Raw genomic sequence first — 15,164 nt, 5'->3', positions numbered from 1 at the left:
TTACTTTTGATTGTATAACTGAAAAATATATTTGCATGTATATTTACACACACATATGTATATGTACATATATACACACACATATACATATATATATATGGTGTGTTTATGTATGTAAAATAAAATCCTATAAACAGATTTTGAGTCATAGTGCCTAACACATTTCCTAGAAATGTGTGAATTTAGAGACTCAGAACTCATTGAATGAAAGGAAGATTATATACCCCTGTGAGACTCTAATAATTTCTGATGTATGGACTTGGGTTTTTCCTCTTAGCCTCTTCTCAGTGGGGCCAGGAAACATTCTTCAAGGTAACTATGCCTAAGGAGAGAAAAATGCAAAGATACTTCAAGGAATTTTAAAGACAGACTGTCAGGTAACACTTCAGATACTCACATTGTTATGTCAAACAGCTGTATCATTTTAAACATCACCAGAAGTATAAACTAGGTCCCATTGTTCCATATACTTTATTATAATTACTATGAATGTTATTTTCAATGTGTGAATTACATGAAAATTCATTTTAGAAAACATGATTTTGATTCACATTCTCCTTTTGAGATATAGCATATTTTTGTATTCATTCATATTTCCTTGGAATTTTTTTGATGTCCTAATTTTTTGATTTGGTGGTTTATCTTTTTAAATTTACATTTAGAAATTCTTGATATATTCTGGATACTAATCTATTTTCAGTTATATTTGTGTTAATTATTTTCTTTTTAGAGGGTTTTTCTAATAGACTCTATTTTCAAAGCAGCTTCAGGTTCACAGGAAAATTAAACAGGAAATACAGAGAACTACCATATACAAATTGCCCCCACGCACAATCTGCCACTAGCAACCCCACACCAGGGTAGAACAGTCGTTACACTTGATGGACCTACACTGACACATCAGTTTTACCCAAAGTCCATAGTTTACATTAGGGTTCGTTCTTGGTGCTACACTTTCTGTTGGTTTTGACAAATATATACTTACATGTATCCAACATTATTTTATCATACAGAACAGTTTCACTGCCCTAAAAATCATCTGTGATCTGCTTATTCATTTCTCCCTTTTCCTCAACCTGTACCCTAGTATAGGTTATTTTTCTGGTGGAAAGTAAGGAGGGGAGACAAATAGTAGAAAAATACATATCAAAGAGTAAATTGCAAGTTGATGTTTTCCTTGGGATAAAATAGAGTTGGGTTGAGTGGATTGGGAATGCCAGGGGGAGAGGGCAGATTGCACTTGGAAATGGGGTAGTCAGTAGAGACTTGAGGAAGAAGAGGGAGTTAGTCATGTGGGTATCTGAGGAAGAGCCTTTCTGCAGAGGGACTAGCAAGTGAATGCTTGCTAGTCACTAGCAAGTGAATGCTCCACTAAAGTGGAGCGTATCTGCCTTTATGAAGGAATAGCGGAGGCCAGTAGGACTGAAGCAGGGTGAGGAATTAACAGGAAGTCAGATTACTCAGGTGCTTGTACCTAGCCATTCAATGAGTTTTGCTGATTTGTGGTTTCCTCTGAGTGAAATAGCAAGACATTGGAAAGGTTTGAGCAGAAGAGTGAAACGGTTTGATTTATGATTTAAAAGGATCACCCTAGTCGCACCCTTGAGGACAGAGAGTAGAGTGAAAGCAGGAAGAAATTTACTGTAATCTAGACAAGAGACCACGGCATGCTTGGATTGGGGTACAGTGGGCATAATGAAATGTGGCCATATAATGCATTTATTTTAAAATTAAAGAGAACAGATTTTCCAGAAGATTAGATGTGAAGTGAGTGAAGGAGAGAAAGTATTGAGTCACACATAACGCTATCTTCCTGAATTCAGTTTGTAAAGGCTGATGCAAGACTCTTTAACGTTCATTTCATCATCAGGAGCACCCAGTGCCCAGTAGCAGCTGTGCCAGCAGGACCAGAAATAGTGATGACAGCATCCAGGTTCTCTGGGAGTAATGTCAACAGTGGTCCTCCGTCATCAGCAGCAGTAATGATGGCATTCCAACCCGACACTTATTTTAGTATGATCTGTTGTGGATCTGTTGTGGATCAGACTATCTGTTCCTGCTAATTTCCCAAGCATTATTTGAACTATACAAATATTTGAGCTATGTTTTAAATTCATTGCTACTAGGTTAACTAGAATTGCTTTCTATAAATAAGAAACTTGAGTTATACAAAGATTCTCCTGAGTCTCTAAGTACAAGCACAAGGATTATATTTTATTCAGTTCGTGTGCAGGGGCCAGTTACACAGTCATGCCTCAAATATACCTTTTTGTTAAATAAAGGAATAAACTATTAGTAAAGGAGTAAATTGAGGGATGAATTAAATTAATGGATTAAAAATATTTGGGGTTGTATTATCTTCTGAAATGTCTAAGAATTTTCTACCATAGAACTTGTATTTATTTACAACTATATATTAGTTCAAAGTGGGGTATATTCAGAAGGCAAAAAGGCAGCATACATAATTCAAAGCAAAAGAGTAATCTTTTGGCTGGCAGCTTCCACCAGAGCCGCGGCGAGAGCCAAGGCCCGAGGGGGAGTGCGTGGCGGCCGCCGAAACGCAAAACTCTCTGTTCCCTCTCCTCGCAGAGTGGTGCCGCGTCGCTGGCCTCCACCGTCTGCCGTGAGCGAGCGCCTCCGCCCCAGGAAAAGGAGAAGGAACGGCAGTGAAGAAGACCACCATCTCCCCCCACAGACCACAAGGAGAGTAGAAACCCTGTCTTTCACGATTCCTGGGACACGGTCCTCAAGCAGTGACAGTGGTGGGAACAGCAGCAGCAGCAGCATCAAGAGCCCGGGCCAGGCCAGCGGGCTGGAGAGCAGCTTAAACCACCCCACCGCCCGGTCCAGCCCCCACGTGCTCCCCCAGCCCGCGCCGGGGCGATCCACACTGTGCCAAGGCCCCTTACTTCCACATCAACCAGACCCTGAAGGAGGCCCACTTTCACAGCCTACAGCACCAAGGACGGCCTCCCACATGATGTGCCGGCACTTTCTTGCCTTCTGTGAAGGGACAGCGCTGTGCAGATTTGATATATCAACTTAACGATGTTTTTAAAAAATTGCACAAAAAAATGCCTGTTGGCTTTTCAGTCTGTATTTGAAATAACAGGTTAACAGGCCACTGTTTACTTGTGGTTTTGCTGCACTACTGCAATTTCAAAGGGGCTTTGAAGCAGTTTTTTATAGGCTTCTTTTGAGGGTGGGTATCAAATCCAGGGCAAGTTAACAGTAGGAGGAAATCTCATCTGCATGTTGAATCCATAGTTTGTCCAAGTCAGGCTAATTTCCAGATCTGTCAGTTACAAATGCTACTTTCTGTAAAAAGGTCTTTTAAAAATGAGGGATCTTCTTCTTTGGAGAAATGTCTATTTAGGTCTTCTGCCCATTTTTGGATTGGGTTGTTTGTTATTTGATATTGAGCTGAATGAGCTGCTTGTAAATTTTGGAGAGTAATCCTTTGTCAGTTGCTTCATTTGCAAATATTTTCTCCCATTCTGAGGGTTGTCTTTCGTATTGTTTATAGTTTCCTTTGCTGTGCAAAAGCTTTTAAGTTTCATTAGGTCCCATTTGTATATTTTTGTTTTTATTTCCATTTCTCTAGGAGGTGGGTCAAAAAGGATCTTTCTGTGACTTATGTCATAGAGTGCTCTGCCTATGTTAACCTCTAAGAGTTTTATAGTATCTGGCCTTACATTTAGGTCTTTAATCCATTTTGAGTTTATTTTTGTGTATGGTGTTAGGGAGTGTTATAATTTCATTCTTTTACGTGTAGCTGTCCAGTTTTCCCAGCACCACTTATTGAAGAGGCTGTCTTTGCTCCATTGTATATTCTTGCCTCCTTTATCAAAAATAAGGTGACCATATATGTGTGGGTTTTCCTCTGGCCTTTCTATCCTGTTCCGTTGATCTATATTTCTGTTTTTGTGCGAGTACCATACTGTCTTGATTACTGTAACTTTGTAGTAGAGTCTGAAGTCCGGGAGCCTGATTCCTCCAGCTCCATTTTTCTTTCTCAAGATTGCTTTGGCTATTCGGGGTCTTCTGTGTTTCCATACAAATTGTGAAATTTTTTGTTCTAGTTCTGTGAAAAATGCCATGGGTAGTTTGATAGGGATTGCACTGAATCTGTAGATTGCTTTGGGTAGTATAGTCATTTTCACATATTGATTCTTCCAATCCAAGAACACGGTATATGTCTCCATCTGTTTGTATCATCTTTAATTTCTTTTATCAGTGCCTTATAGTTTTCTGCACACAGGTCTTTTGTCTCCTTAGGTAGGTTTATTCCTAGGTATTTTATTCTTTTTGTTGCAATGGTAAATAGGCGTGTTTCCTTAATTTCTCTCTCAGATTTTTCATCATTAGTGTATAGGAATGTAAGAGATTTCTGTGCATTAATTTTGTATCCTGCTACTTTACGAAATTCATTGATTAGCTCTAGTAGTTTTCTGGTAGCATCTTTAGGATTCTCTATGTATAGTATCATGTCATCTGCAAACAGTGACAGTTTTACTTCTTCTTTTCCGATTTGGATTCCTTTTATTTCTTTTTCTTCTCTGATTGCTGTAGCTAAAACTTCCAAAACTATGTTGAATAATAGTGATGAGAGTGGAAAACCTTGTCTTGTTCCTGATCTTAGAGGAAATGGTATCAGATTTTCACCATTGAGAATGATGTTGGTTGTGGGTTTGTCATATATGGCCTTTATTATGTTGAGGTAAGTTCCCTCTATGCCTACTTTCTGGAGGGTTTTTATCATAAATGGGTGTTGAATTTTGTTGAAAGCTTTTTCTGCATCTATTGAGATGATATATGGTTTTTCTCCTTCAATTTGTTAATATGGTGTATCACACGATTGATTTGCATATATTGAAGAATCCTTGCATTCCTGGGATAAAGCCCACTTGATCATGGTGTATGATCCTTTTAATGTGCTGTTGGATTCTGTTTGCTAGTATTTTGTTAAGGATTTTTGCATCTATGTTCATCAGTGATATTGGCCTGTAGCTTTCTTTCTTTGTGACATCTTTGTCTGGTTTTGGTGTCAGGGTGGTGGTAGCCTTGTAGAATGAGTTTGGGAGTGTTCCTCCCTCTGCTATATTTTGGAAGAGTTTGAGAATGTTAGGTGTTAGCGTTTCTCTAGATGTTTGATAGAATTCACCTGTGAAGCCATCTGGTCCTGGGCTTTTGTTTGTTGGAAGATTTTTAATCACAGAAAACTTTGTTTGCCAACAAACACATGAAAGAATGCTCTACATCACTAATCATTAGAGAAACGCAAATCAAAACTACAATCAGGTATCACCTCACAGCAGTCAGAATGGCCATCATCAAAAAATCTACAAACAATAAATGCCAAAGAGGGTGTGGAGAAAAGGGAAGGGAAACCTCTTGCACTGTTGGTGGGAATGTAAATTGACACAGCCACTATGGAGAACAGTATGGAGGTTCCTTAAAAAACTAAAAATAGAACTACCATATGACCCAGAAATCCCACTACTGGGCATATACCCTGAGAAAACCATAATTCAAAAAGAGTCATGTACCACAATGTTCATTGCAGCTCTATTTACAATAGCCAGGACATGGAAGCAACCTAAGTGTCCATCGACAGATGAATAGATTAAGAAGATGTGGCACATATATACATTGGAATATTACTCAGCCATAAAAAGAAACAAAATTGAGTTATGTGTAGTGAGGTGGATGGACCTAGAGTCTGTCCTACAGAGTGAAGTAAGTCAGAAAGAGAAAAACAAATACTGTATGTTAAGACATATATATGGAATCTAAAAAAAAGAAAAAAAAATGGTTCTGAAGAACCTAGGGGCAGGACAGGAATAAAGATGCGGATGTAAAGAATGGACTTGAGGACACAGGGAAGGGGAAGGGTAAGCTGGGATGAAGTGAGAGAGTGGCATGGACATATATACCCTACCAAATATAAAATAAATAGCTAGTGGGAAGCAGCCACGTAGCACAGGGAGATCAGCTCAGTGATTTATGACCACTTAGAGGGGTGGGATAAGGAGGTTGGGAGGGAGACACAAGAGGGAGGAGATATGGGGATATATGTATATGTATAGATGATTCACTTTGTTATAAAGCAGAAATTAACACACACACACACACAAATGAGGAATCTTCTATTTTTTAAATTCAATAAACTAGTAAAGAGTATCTACTTTCAAACAAAGTAACCTTTTTATTATTAAAAATAAAATTATTTTATATAACTTTATGCAGAGTATGAGATCTACATAAATCTGAAACACATATTCCACAGGTATTCTTGATTTTCATACATTATTTATTAGAAGAGCAGTTTTTAAATTGTAGTTTGTAGTTTCTGAAAGCTTTATGTCTTGTTTTTTCCCTCATTTGTATGTCCCAAAGCCTAAAAACCTAATATTATCATTGTTGCATGCTCTACTTTATACATAGACACACACACAGGATACATATTTAATATACTTTTGTAACTATGGGAGAGTGTGTAGTTTGTCAAGCAAAGCTGTTACATCCTAGGTGGCTAAAATTGCAGGCATGAGTACCAATATGTTAACATGATGGTAGAACCTCCTGACTTTGATATAAAAGCTTTAAGTAATGTCTTAAAGAATATAAAAGCATTTTTATACCAAAAAAATCTCACTTAATAAGTTAATTGGAGTACATGAGCTAGGCTTACATATCTCTTATTAATTAAACTCATATAACTCACATTGTTATATTGTTTTTGATTTTTTATCATTCATTTTGATTCTTAGTCTCCATTTCTCTTTTTATATTACACATGTGTACTTGCAAATTGATTACCTTTCACATTAGAGTTTTTAATATAGTAACATAATTATCTTAAACTCTCTGTCTGATAATTCCAAACTTTGTGTCATATCTGAATCCAGTTCTGACACTTGCTCTGTGTCTTCATTCTGTGCCATTTCCTGACTTTTATCATGACTTGTAATTTTTTGTTGAAAGCTGGACATGACACATCAAGTAATAGGAACTGAAGCAAATAGACCTTTAGTGTGAGATTTATATGAAGCTGGCTAGGAGTTGAGCTGTGTTTAATGTTTATTGTAACAGTAGGTGTCAAGTTTTTTATCTTCTTTGTTGACTTTGTGTTTCCCTAAAAATGTTTTTCTAAAGATTCTGTATGCCTTGCATCATTTCCAGCTATAATTCCCTGTTATTTTACTGAAGCCCTGTTCAAGTGGTACTAAGGAATTGAGAAGGTAATTTTTCTATCATTTTTTGATTAAATCTCAGTCTTTTAGTGGGCCTGTGTAGGTTGACAGTGACCTTCACAAGTGGTTCTTATCTTTTTTTTTCACTCCCACTTATGTGAGGTTGAAAGGTTAGTGAGTGTTTGTGTTAAGTAATTATACCCCTGCCTATGTGGGCTAAGGCGCTGGTCAAGTTTTTTCACTGGAGAGCAGGCCTTATATGGAGTGTACACTTGGCCTATTTCACAATGGTTATTTTACCTCTTGCCGAAGACAGGAGGTAAGTTTTCTTAGCTGCTCAGTGTGAGGAACTTGTGGGTTCCTAGAGCTAAAACCCCAAAAAAGTGTGAGAGCCCCCTCTAAGACTGTACTCCTCCAGGAGTTTCTCACTCTCAAAAGAGTCCAAATTTGGCCTCCAGCAATTCATCAAAATTATCATTTAAGTGTCCTACCAGTTTATGGCTCTGGCAGCTTCTGTTCCAGGTTAGCTGTGTTTCTCTGTAGTAGCCTGTCTCTCCAGATTTTGAGATGGCGATTTGCCGTGCAATCTCAATGTTCTGATGTCTAAGGAAAACTTTGATTTTCAGTATGTTCAGCTTTTATCTTGTGCCCACAGGACTTCTAAGCTGTTTACATGTCATAGCTGAACTACAAGTCCCATCTTTACATTTTGACCTCATGAAAATAAAACAATATTCAGCATATAAAAGATAGCAAGTATGTAGAATACACAGATAGTTGCCCTAATTGAAGGAGAAGTTGGAGTTAGTAGAAAATGAAATTTGGAAGTGATGTTAACATCAGAAAGAGATAATAATAATAGGGTAAGTAGAGAATAGCATATGAGAGATTAAAAGCAACAAGTAGAACAGGTATCAGCACTGTAACTTCTAAAAATAAGCAAACCAAAGGTAAAAAAGAAGTGTGTATAATATTGTAGTGTGTATGTATATATGAATAGAGCAGCCTTAGAGAGCCTATGATATAGGAGATCTTGAAATTAGGACAACAACCAGCTCAGTTTTAAGATATTTCATTCACACTGGGGCTATTGCCGCAACGATTCCACATAATTAGTGTTTAAAAATAGTTTTTGTTGCTTAGGTAAATTTATTAGATTAATGTCTATTATTTCCATTTTAATCTGTTACCTAGAAGACGCACTTTCATTTATTTAACAAATAATGATTAAGCATACCCTATACACTGGAGATAAGCAGGTAATTGAGAAAAGGTCAAAGGATTATTTAAAATAAATCTAAATAATCTTGAATAATTTATTCTTTTATTGTTTTCTTTTATTGCAAGAAAATATCATGTAATTACAAATGATATTTGAAAGCTCACAAGTCAAGTCTTTTATATTAATACACCTTCATACCTACCAAGATTGATATTAATTATATAAACTTGTGGCAAATACTTCTTTATTTTAAGAGACAGAAATATATGTACCTAGTAAGAATTATGTTAAGGTAATACTGAAACATAACAGAATATGCATTTAAGACCTTCAAACAAAAGTGAAGATATTATGTTACTCTGATCTGTGAATTGCAAATTATTTACTTTGAACATATTTTATGTAGGGTACATATGAATAGTCTTATCTTTCCACATCATAAACTTATTGCATATTTCCCTATGATAAATTAACAATATATCCTTTTTAATTCTGGTAATTAACATTTACTTTTTTAGTGTTCATTTGATTTGCATTGGGATGATAGAGAATTTTCAATCCCATTTAAATGCCAGTGGACTGAAAACAGTTGAGAATCACATTTTAGAGGAAGAAAATCATACACTAAAATGTAATAAACTAAGCATGACAGTAACTATAAACCATAAAAGAAAGATTAATAGATTTGGCTACATGAAAATTAATATTTATATAAAGCAGCAATTAACACATTTATACATGAAAGAGAATCTTTTCAAGTCCTGAAATACAGTGTTAATATAACTAATATATATTGAGCACTTACAGATCAACAAGAAAAAAGATGAACACCCCAAAGAGCAAATGGGTAAAAGGCATAAAGAAGCATTTTATAAAAGAAGTAATGTTCGTAAAGAAATGTAAAACATCACATTGGCTTCTACAGGCAATGAAAGAAATTAAAAACTAAAAAAAGAGAGAGAGAGATAATATTTTATCCTCTTAGATTGGAATGCTTAACAAAATTTTTAATCCCAAGTCTGAATGAGCATGTGGAGAAATAAATATTTTTACAAACACACGAATATGCGTCATTATAAAATTATGGGGGGCAGTATTGCTATAGATTTGAACATTTAAAATATGTATATTGGTTGACCTACATGTCATACTTTTAGCAATCATTCTACAGTTAATATAATAATAATGATTATGCACAAAGGGGCATGCCAAGATTTTGCCACTACAGCATTTACTATAGTAACAGAACAAAACAAAACACTAAATATTTTAGACAGTCAGTAATAAGCACATGCCGAAATAAAATAAAATAACATACATCTATACTATGCATTACTAAAAATTCATAAAAGCTGAAACTATGAATTTTTAAATCAATCTACTAATATATCTATTAAGAGGTGGGAAGAGTAACTTAAAAGGTTTAAATATTGTAAATATATGTATTGTATGATTTTCTGTTTATTTTACTTTGCTCTATTTGCCAAAGCTCTTTGAGCTGCAAACAGTAGAGAATCTAACTAAAAGTAAATTATGCCACAAGGTAATGGATTTGATAATATTCAAAGGAGTCCCAAAGTTTCAGTTTTTGTTTGATCCAGCAGTTTAATAATATTTTCATGGGCTCAGAGTTTTTCAGTGATTTTCTTTTCCTTTCTTCTTTGTCAACGTCATTCTAGAACTTTTTCTATTTTGGTTGTAGAATGGCTGCCAATTGCAATCAGTGCTATATTCATCTTTCTCGTGTCTATATATAATGTTTTACAATGGCTCACTATCTTAAAACCAAAGAGAAACTTTCCTAGAATTTTAAGCAGACTTTAAAAAAAATTATACTGTATATGTCCTTCCTGGACTATTCCCTGGAAATGTAGATTGGGTCACTTTTATATCATTCATACCTCAAATTGAAACTGAGTGTTGCATCAGTCCCTCTTATAGCACATGACTGCATAGAGAAGGGATAGATTCATTTTTCAGAAAGGACTCTGTTTTACTAGAAACTGATGCTAGGTTAGTAATAAAGGTTACATATTACATGAGCATATAGAGAAATATCCGAAAACATGTTCATCAAAATGTTAGCAGTAGTTTTCTCTAGGTGCAGGTGTTTGAATATTTAATAGTGAAAATGTATTATTTTATAGCCAGATTAAAAAATACTGCTCTAAGGGCTTTTTCCCAGCTTTACTGAGATAAAATTGACATATATCAATGTGTAATTTTAAAGTGTACAATGCGACGATTTGATCTATGAAATACATTGTGATGTGATTATCATAAGATTATTGTGGTAATCATGATAAAATATTATTGTAATAGGGAAGAACAAATCTGACCCCATATTAGATCTGTTCCTTTTACTTTAACCTTTGTGCTCTGTTGCCTGTGCTTAGTCATGCTGGCTCTGTACCTTTTGTAAAAGAATGTTGCCTGCCTGTAGCCTGAAATATACAGGGTAGCCTATTCTCAAGGCTCTGACCTTTGAGAGTCTATTCATATAGAGATAAAAAGTTGCAGAACAGAGAACAACATTTGTCTTGTTGGAGGTTTACAGGAATATCCTGACCTGATCTACCTGGACAGCCACAAGAACAAGGGATTCTGACACCAAGAAGTTTGCAACAACTAACCACGCCCCTCCCTCACCTTGCCTTTAAAAATGCCTTGCTGAAGCCCTTCAGAGAGTTCAGGGATTTGGGGGCACAAGCCACCCATCTCTGCATAGTCCTGCAGTAAACCTTTCTCTGCTCCAGACTCCAACATTTCAGTTTGTTTGGCCTCACTGCGCGTCAGGTACATGAACTTGCATTCGGTAACATTACTAATAAGTTAATACATCCATTACCTCACATAATTACCATTTTTGTGTTTGTGTGTGGTGAGAACATTTAAGATTCACTCTTTTAACTTTCAAGAATACAATACAGATTTGTTAACTATGGTCACCATGCTGTACATTAAATCCTCAGAATTTATTCATCTTATAAATGGAAGTTAGTAGCATGTGACCGACATCTGCCCATTTCCCCCACCCTTCCACACCATGGCAATCACCAATCTACTCTCTGTTTTTATGAGATTGACTCCTGGATTCCACTTGTGAGATCATACAATATTTGTCTTTCTCTACCTGACTTATTTCACTTAGCATAATGTCCTCAAAGTTCATTCATGTTGTCAAAAATGTTTCTTCCTTTTTACACTAAATACGATTCCATTGTATATATGTGTCACCTTTTCTTCATCTATTTATTAGTTAATGAACACAGGTTGTTTCCATACCTTGGCTACTGTGAATAACTCTGCAATGAATGTGAGGGTGCAGATGATCTTTTGCTCTAAGTTATTAAACTTTGATTTTATTGGCAAAATATCAAGTAGAAATTGAATCAAACATTATTATTTTTGGTAATCTATTCTAAACTCCTTCATATATTTGGGAAATTAATCACTTCATGAAATCTGGTGCTAGTAGAGTTCCCCTTCAACTATGGAAGCAAGAAAGACCAGATATTTATTTTCTCAGCCTTTCTTGCTTAGCAAATCAAACCCAGATTCCTAGCCTTTGAACTGAAATATTTTGATAAAAAACAGCATAGAGGGTGGAGAATTAACTCTGAATCAGCAGCAAAGGCGATATCTAATTTCCAGGAGTAGCAATTGCCATAGAACCTGTGGGGCTCCCATTATCCCGTGCTGGCCCTGTCTACAGTGAAGTCAGAAATACAAGTGTTCGGTAGCAGTGGAAATGATGTCCTTACCCAAATGGTTCTGAAGTTTTGTTTTGACTTTAGCTGTGATTTAAACCCTTCTTTGTTCTTTTCTGTTTTCCAAGACTGGTTCTCCAGTTTTTCCTGCATTACTCTGAGTGATTCAGTACTAAAACTGCTTTTGCACTTAAATCTGCTTGAACCAGTGTCTGTTTGCAATCAAGAACTGTGACAGATAGAGAGCACACGCAATAAAGTGGAGAAGAGATTTGCTTCATGAGGAAAATATTGAGACTTTAGGTATCACAATCTAGATAAAAAATCTGAAAGCACATGAGCTGGCTCCAGCATACCATTATTTTAAACTGCAAAGCTGTTCTTATGATACTCACAGAACTGAGAATAAAAATAATACCAAATATTAGTTCTAATTGTAGGAAGATTTTCAGACATTTTGGTTCCTTATAGAGAACATACTTAGTTCATTAATAAGGGAGTTGTCAACTTTGCAGTTACTGATACCATTGCACTTTGGATAAGGCAGTCCATACAACTATCATCTTACGCTTAAGAGAGGATTGCAGAAATCCCCAAACCATTGCAGAGGTGTGGCTTTATACTAACAAATGTAATCTTATAATATTGGATGTGATGGAATTAAACAATGCCTTTAGCCACAACTTCCTAGGATGTCTGGGAATATTCCACAGGAGTTGTCAAGGTGCCCGCATTTCTTAGCATTGAGAGACTTGTGTCCATTGTAAAATTCAAAAAGGGGAGGGCTCCACCTAAAATTTTCTGCCTGAAAATTTTACTGAAAGTTCCTGAAAAAATAATTATTTGATGAAAAATATATGGACAACAAAGAAAAACCACCCTTGATAAACACAGAGTGCATACGTTTGAGACACAGTGAGAGCAAGAGTGAGAGTGAGAGATAGAGACAGTGACCGATAGCATGACAAAAGCATAAGTGACATTTCTTTAAATGATCAAGCAGAAATTGAATTCTACCATTAAAAATCTGAAGACTCAGTTTTTACATGTTTTCTTTGATCAAGTGCTCTCAGGGAAAAAAAAGAAATATTATGAGAAGAAGTTAGAAAGAAGCAAGAATTTGATACTCTAGCAGAAATGTGAGAGACACATAATGTTAGCACTTACTATGTGCCAGACACTGTTATAAGTATTCTTATTTAATACTCACAAAAATCCTATGAGATGTACAATTATTATCTTTAATTTCCAGATATAGAAACTGAGGCATAGAGATACTGAATAGCTTGTCCAAGGGTACACAGTTAGTAAAGAGAGAGCTGGGACTTCAGCTAGCACTTTAATTCTGGAGTGTACACTTGACCACTATGTGACATGAAAAATCTGTAGAAAAATGGGTACAGAATGAGGACAAAGATAGAAAAGGCTTTTTCAATTTAACAAGGCATGAGTCAAAACACATACATATATATATTTAGCCAAAATCCATGAGAAATAACATCAATAGCCCAAAAAAGGTGAACTACAAATACATCATAGAATGTGTTTGTTTTTATATAATGCAGCTAGCTGGTGAAAACAGTCAGCTCTGGGGTTTCTTGTTGAGCATGGTTTCACACAGTATAGGAAAAACATCACCATTAAGGAACACTAAAAATAATCATGAGGCAGATTATAAATATATACACACACAGTAATTCAAGAAATGCTAAATGGTGCAATTAGGTTCAGAAGAGTGTGACATAAATGAAGTTATGCCATGGGAACTTTTTGTCCGTTTATTCATTAAGTACTGTTGGAGCAACCACTATGTTCCAAGCGCTTGGGATTTCTCAATGAACTAAAAAATAAAATTAAAAGCCCTGCACTTATAAACTTATAGTTTACTAGTTTAATAAGGAACAATAAAGAATCAACAATATATATAAGTATAGTATGTCACAAGATGATTTTCAAATAGATGGAAAAAAGGTAGATAATGGTAAGGGAAACTGGGTATGCAAGGTGATTGTAGTGAAATTATGCCCAGTAAAGAGGTATAAGAAAGAGTGCAAATAATGTGTGAAGAAAATAAAGTAAGTGTGGTATCTTGTAAAAAATCAACATAAAACCAAATCAGAAAATATGGCTTAGTTTTCAAAGTGGGCTTAGAGTTTTCTTCTCCTGAATTAAAGTTACCTTCTAGGTCAAATAAAGCACCTAGAGGCACCTGCAGGCCTCTTCCAAAGGATAATTTACATGGCTTGTAATTGTTAGGTCCTGAGAGAGAGCCACAGGGTTAATTGTTCTCCTTAAACTTTTTGTTTAATAAATGATTCCAAATCCTTTTGCCATGTTGGGGAATAAAGTGTGGAGAGGAGTGCTGAAGTTCTCCCCAGCACGGAGAACAGTACCTTCTTAGACCTGGGCAAGTGTGGCCCTGACTCAGGCCCTGGGCCTCAAGGGGCCTGGCACTGTGGAGGGCCTTCTTGGACATGTCTACATCCCCCTCTGGTGTATGGGACTGACCAGACCACAGTGGCCATGGCCCTGTAAAATGTAGGGACAGCTCTCCTGATTCTTGACGGTTTTGAGGAACTGGTCATGTATTTTGTAGAATGTTCCTCAAGTGGGATTTGTCTATTGATTTTCTTGTGATTAGATTGGGATTATGTGTTTTATGAGAAAGACCACAGAGATAAATTGTAATTTTCATCATATCATATCAAGTGTACATACTATTAATATAACTTATCACTGTTGATATTAACATTAATCAGGTTTCTCCACTGTTAAGTTGCTCTTTATTTTTCTCCCCTTTTCATACTGTATTCTTTGGAAGCAAGTCACTATGCATACCCACACTTGAGTGGAAATTTTGTTCTATCTCCTTGAAAGTGGAGTACCTACGTAAATTATTTAGAATACTTCTACCCAGAGATTTGTCTACTCTTCCACATTTATTTAATTATCAGATCATTTATTATATGGACTCATGAATATTTATTTTACCCTTTGGTTTATAAATCAATGCTACATTATTTTATTTCTAAAATT

At 35.8% G+C, this 15,164-nt stretch overlaps 1 pseudogene across 1 annotated transcript in view; it reads left to right on the top strand.

Annotated features, from left to right (window-relative positions):
• The window catches only part of LOC309629523 (protein VCF1 pseudogene), a 74,558-nt pseudogene extending 60,340 nt beyond the window's left edge, over positions 1-14,218 (top strand). The window contains exons 2-3 of the transcript in view: positions 1,824-2,013; positions 2,376-14,218. The product of the transcript in view is annotated as a protein VCF1 pseudogene (transcript). The remainder of the gene's footprint in view (positions 1-1,823; positions 2,014-2,375) is intronic.
• Positions 14,219-15,164: the final 946 nt, after the last annotated feature.

Source organism: Balaenoptera borealis, assembly GCF_965194805.1.
Source record: "Balaenoptera borealis genome assembly, chromosome: 5".
Classification (NCBI taxonomy): Eukaryota; Metazoa; Chordata; class Mammalia; order Artiodactyla; family Balaenopteridae; genus Balaenoptera; species Balaenoptera borealis.
Note: the sequence above shows the minus strand (reverse complement) of the source record. Positions and strands in the feature narration are given on the sequence as shown.